Genomic DNA, 6,000 nt, shown 5'->3' with positions numbered 1-6,000 from the left:
ATTTCGTATTGTGACATCCTCATGGACGAAACAGTCCTCCGAGCATATATGAGGGCGACCTTGTTGAGTTGCACGGAGAAAAACATCCAAGAAAATAACTTGTATAAGCTTTTACCAGTTGGTGGCGCTACTACTACGATGAAAAATAGGTTGGTAGATGTCTTCAGGGTTGAAGTATCCTCAAATGTGTACAACTTCGAGAAGATAGGATCATCTCAGTCATGTTGCCGGAGCTTTTGTTGCCACAAAGTACAATCGGACTTTTCAGCACCGTAATAGCCACGCCTTTTGCCAAAACGTCACAAAACTCCGCAGAGAGTAAGATCATTGTCTTGAGTCTTTTCTGACTAATTTTCAGTCGGATTCGTCAAAAGGGCACCGTGCAGTACGTGAAAATTAAAATAAAAACAAATTTTTTATTCCACTTGGCGGCGCTGTGTGTATAACAAAATAATAACATTAAGATGTCTTCAGGTCGGGACATTTTATTTACAGGTGAAGGTTTGGATTTTTAGGAGCATGTGCAGGGGAGTTATTAAGCATTCATTTATTTGTATTAGGTTCATTTTGTCTTCTTATTATTGATATTTGACAGATTCATTAAAAGCAGACAATTATGTTTTAGGTAAATTTTTTACCTGACATGTTTCGGCGAGTCTTTCGCCTTCTTCAGAGTGTCGCATGATGGTGTCTTGAGACCCGTCTTTATCAGCTGATGTTCCATGAGGGTGTGAATTACCTGTCAAAAAAATGAAAAATCATAGCAGTAAAAGAACAAGCACAACATGAACATTACAAATCAGCAATCACTGACCACTGCAAAAGGGAAAACCACATCATGGACCGGGAGAAGGGCAGGGTCATCCGCACCGAAGAGAACAAACAACAGCGCTGGATCAGAGAGGCCATTGAGATCTGAAAGCGAGGCATAAAAACCATGAACAGAGACAAGGGAGCCTTCATCCTCTCTACCACCTGGAGCAGCATCTTGGCGGAGTGAACGGACAGCGGGGGGCGTGACTTGCCTTCATTCTTGTGACAGGTAAGTCACGCCCTCATGGAACATCAGCTGATAAAGACGGGTCACAAGACACCATCATGTGACACTCTGAAGAAGGCGAAAGACTTTCGTATTGTGACATCCTCAAGGCCTAAACACTCATCCGAGCAAATATAAGGTAGATTTTGTTAACCTGCCCGGAGAAAAACATCAACGAAAATAATTTGTATTTGTTTTAACCAGTTGGTGGCGCTACCACTGCGATCAAAAATAAGTTGGCAGCCGTCTTCAGGGCCTGAATATCCTCAAATGTGAAAAATTTCGAGAAGATGGATCATCTGAATCATTTTGCAGGAACTTTTGTTGCCACGGAGATTAATCAGACTCTGCGGCACCGTAATAGCCACGCCCTTCGAAGGAAAGTCACAAAAATAGGGATAGAGTAAGATCAATGTCTTGAGTCTTTTCTAGCCAATTTTCAATCGGATTCGTTAAAAGGGCACCGTGCAGTACGTCAAAATGTAAAAAATGATATTGATTGGCGCAAGGTGTATAACTGAATATAAACATATAGATGTCTTCAGGTACCGACTCTTTATGTACATGTGAAGTTTTGGATTTTTAGCAGCATGTGCAGGAGAGTTATTAAGCATTTTGTCCATTGCGGCGAAGGAAATCTTAAGTGAAAACTTCGAAGCCCCGCCCCCGTTCATATAGTATTTCGGAAACAAAAAATTTTAGCCCCAGTGTTTGTCCCAGGTCTTAAGATGCTACAGACAGAATTTTAAGGCAATCAGATGAAGCCTTTAGGATCAGGGTGCAAAAGAATGACCCCTGTAAACATGCAAAAAAGGGCAAAAGTCCTTAAAATGTAAATTTTAGTGCTGTAAATGCATTTTCAGCTCGCGCTGTACACATTTGCTATGAGAGGCATTATCTCATAAGGGAAATATTGGACAATGAAATTAATGACTGCCCAGGCTTCAGGATGTCTTTTTACACTATATAAATGTGGAAATTTACTTTGGAAACGTTTGGTTTAGCTGTTATAAAAGTTTGGTTTTTTAGTGCTGTAAATGCATTTTCAGCTCGCGCTGTACACATTTGCTATGAGAGGCATTATCTCATAAGGGAAATATTGGACAATCAAATTAATGGCTGCCCGGGCTTCAGGATGTCTTTTTACACTATATAAAGGTGGAAATTTACATTGGAAACGTTTAGTTTAGCTGTTAATGAAGTTTCGTTTTTTTAGTGCTGAAAATTCATTGTCTGCTGGCGCTGTACACTTTTTCTAAATGTTGCAATATCTCATGAAGGAAATACTGGACAATCAAATTAATGACTTTCCAGGCTTCAGGATGCCTTTCTACACTATATAAAGGTGGAAATGTACATTGGAAACGTTTGGTTTAGCTGTTATAAAAGTTTGGTTTTTTAGTGCTGTAAATGCATTTTCAGCTCGCGCTGTACACATTTGCTATGAGAGGCATTATCTCATAAGGGAAATGTTGGACAATCAAATTAATGACTGCCCAGGCTTCAGGATGTCTTTTTACACTATATAAAGGTGGAAATTTACATTGGAAACGTTTGGTTTAGGTGTTATAAAAGTTTGGTTTTTTAGTGCTGAAAATGCATTTTCAGCTCGCACTGTACACATTTGCTATGTGAGGCATTATCTCATAAGGGAAATACTGGACAATCAAATTAATGACTTCCCAGGCTTCAGGATGCCTTTTTACACTCTATAAATGTGGAAATTTACATTGGAAACGTTTGGTTTAGCTGTTAATGAAGTTTCGTTTTTTTATTGCTGAAAATTCATTGTCTGCTGGCGCTGTACACTTTTTCTAAGTTTTGCAATATCTCATGTAGGAAATACTGGACAATCAAATTAATGACTTTCCAGGCTTCAGGATGCCTTTCTACACTTTATAAAGGTGGAAATTTACATTGGAAACGTTTGGTTTAGCTGTTATAAAAGTTTGGTTTTTTAGTGCTGTAAATGCATTTTCAGCTCGCGCTGTACACATTTGCTATGAGAGGCATTATCTCATAAGGGAAATATTGGACAATCAAATTAATGACTGCCCAGGCTTCAGGATGCCTTTCTACACTATATAAAGGTGGAAATTTACATTGGAAACGTTTGGTTTAGCTGTTATAAAAGTTTGTTTTTTTAGTGCTGTAAATGCATTTTCAGCTCGCGCTGTACACATTTGCTATGTGAGGCATTATCTCATAAGGGAAATACTGGATAATCAAATTAATGACTGCCCAGGCTTCAGGATGTCTTTTTACACTATATAAAGGTGGAAATTTACATTGGAAACGTTTGGTTTAGCTGTAATAAAAGTTTGTTTTTTTAGTGCTGAAAATGCATTTTCAGCTCGCACTGTACACATTTGCTATGTGAGGCATTATCTCATAAGGGAAATACTGGACAATCAAATTAATGACTTCCCAGGCTTCAGGATGCCTTTTTACACTCTATAAATGTGGAAATTTACATTGGAAACGTTTGGTTTAGCTGTTAATGAAGTTTCGTTTTTTTAGTGCTGAAAATTCATTGTCTGCTGGCGCTGTACACTTTTTCTAAGTGTTGCAATATCTCATGAAGGAAATACTGGACAATCAAATTAATGACTTTCCAGGCTTCATGATGCCTTTCTACACTATATAAAGGTGGAAATTTACATTGGAAACGTTTGGTTTAGCTGTTATAAAAGTTTGGTTTTTTAGTGCTGTAAATGCATTTTCAGCTCGCGCTGTACACATTTGCTATGAGAGGCATTATCTCATAAGGGAAATATTGGACAATCAAATTAATGACTGCCCAGGCTTCAGGATGTCTTTTTACACTATATAAAGGTGGAAATTTACATTGGAAACGTTTGGTTTAGCTGTTATAAAAGTTTGGTTTTTTAGTGCTGAAAATGCATTTTCAGCTCGCACTGTACACATTTGCTATGTGAGGCATTATCTCATAAGGGAAATACTGGACAATCAAATTAATGATTTCCCAGGCTTCAGGATGCCTTTTTACACTCTATAAATGTGGAAATTTACATTGGAAACGTTTGGTTTAGCTGTTAATGAAGTTTCGTTTTTTTAGTGCTGAAAATTCATTGTCTGCTGGCGCTGTACACTTTTTCTAAGTGTTGCAATTTCTCATGAAGGAAATACTGGACAATCAAATTAATGACTTTCCAGGCTTCAGGATGCCTTTCTACACTATATAAAGGTGGAAATTTACATTGGAAACGTTTGGTTTAGCTGTTATAAAAGTTTGGTTTTTTAGTGCTGTATATGCATTTTCAGCTCGCGCTGTACACATTTGCTATGAGAGGCATTATCTCATAAGGGAAATATTGGACAATCAAATTAATTACTGCCCAGGCTTCAGTATGTCTTTTTACACTATATAAAGGTGGAAATTTACATTGGAAACGTTTAGTTTAGCTGTTAATGAAGTTTCGTTTTTTTAGTGCTGAAAATTCATTGTCTGCTGGCGCTGTACACTTTTTCTAAGTGTTGCAATATCTCATGAAGGAAATACTGGACAATCAAATTAATGACTTTCCAGGCTTCAGGATGCCTTTCTACACTATATAAAGGTGGAAATGTACATTGGAAACGTTTGGTTAAGCTGTTATAAAAGTTTGGTTTTTCAGTGCTGTAAATGCATTTTCAGCTCGCGCTGTACACATTTGCTATGAGAGGCATTATCTCATAAGGGAAATATTGGACAATCAAATGAATGACTGCCCAGGCTTCAGGATGTCTTTTTACACTATATAAAGGTGGAAATTTACATTGGAAACGTTTGGTTTAGCTGTTATAAAAGTTTGGTTTTTTAGTGCTGAAAATGCATTTTCAGCTCGCACTGTACACATTTGCTATGTGAGGCATTATCTCATAAGGGAAATACTGGACAATCAAATTAATGACTTCCCAGGCTTCAGGATGCCTTTTTACACTCTATAAATGTGGAAATTTACATTGGAAACGTTTGGTTTAGCTGTTATAAAAGTATGGTTTTTTAGTGCTGAAAATGCATTTACAGCACGAAAAAAACAAACTTTTATAACAGCTAAACCAAACGTTTCCAATGTAAATTTCCACATTTATATAGTGTAAAAAGGCATCCTGAAGCCTGGGAAGTCATTAATTTGATTGTCCAGTATTTCCCTTATGAGATAATGCCTCACATAGCAAATGTGTACAGCGCGAGCTGAAAATGCATTTACAGCACTAAAAAAACAAACTTTTATAACAGCTAAACTAAACGTTTCCAATGTAAATTTCCACCTTTATATAGTGTAAAAAGACATCCTGAAGCCTGGGCAGTCATTAATTTGATTGTCCAATATTTCCCTTATGAGATAATGCCTCTCATAAAAAATGTGTACAGCGCGAGCTGAAAATGCATTTACAGCACTAAAAAACCAAACTTTTATAACAGCTAAACCAAACGTTTCCAATGTAAATTTCCACCTTTATATAGTGTAAAAAAACATCCTGAAGCCTGGGCAGTCATTAATTTGATTGTCCAATATTTCCCTTATGAGATAATGCCTCTCATAGCAAATGTGTACAGCGCGAGCTGAAAATGCATTTACAGCACTAAAAAACCAAACTTTTATAACAGCTAAACCAAACGTTTCCAATGTAAATTTCCACCTTTATATAGTGTAGAAAGGCATCCTGAAGCCTGGAAAGTCATTAATTTGATTGTCCAGTATTTCCTACATGAGATATTGCAACACTTAGAAAAAGTGTACAGCGCCAGCAGACAATGAATTTGCAGCACTAAAAAAACGAAACTTCATTTACAGCTAAACCAAACGTTTCCAATGTAAATTTCCACATTTATATAGTGTAAAAAGGCATCCTGAAGCCTGGGAAGTCATTAATTTGATTGTCCAGTATTTCCCTTATGAGATAATGCCTCACATAGCAAATGTGTACAGCGCGAGCTGAAAATGCATTTACAG

At 37.1% G+C, this 6,000-nt stretch overlaps 1 long non-coding RNA gene across 1 annotated transcript in view; it reads right to left on the bottom strand.

The window, feature by feature from the left end:
- Positions 1-650: 650 nt before the first annotated feature.
- The window catches only part of LOC148315556 (uncharacterized), a 45,073-nt gene continuing 39,723 nt past the window's right edge, over positions 651-6,000 (bottom strand). Inside the window, exons 2-3 of the long non-coding RNA XR_015840821.1 lie at positions 815-915; positions 651-739 (exon numbers count right to left, since the gene is read on the bottom strand). This is a non-coding gene — a long non-coding RNA (uncharacterized LOC148315556). The remainder of the gene's footprint in view (positions 740-814; positions 916-6,000) is intronic.

This window comes from Idiotropiscis lumnitzeri, unplaced genomic scaffold, assembly GCF_059441095.1.
Source record: "Idiotropiscis lumnitzeri isolate Australia: NSW breed Sydney's pygmy pipehorse unplaced genomic scaffold, RoL_Ilum_1.0 HiC_scaffold_99, whole genome shotgun sequence".
NCBI lineage: Eukaryota > Metazoa > Chordata > Actinopteri > Syngnathiformes > Syngnathidae > Idiotropiscis > Idiotropiscis lumnitzeri.
Note: the sequence above shows the minus strand (reverse complement) of the source record. Positions and strands in the feature narration are given on the sequence as shown.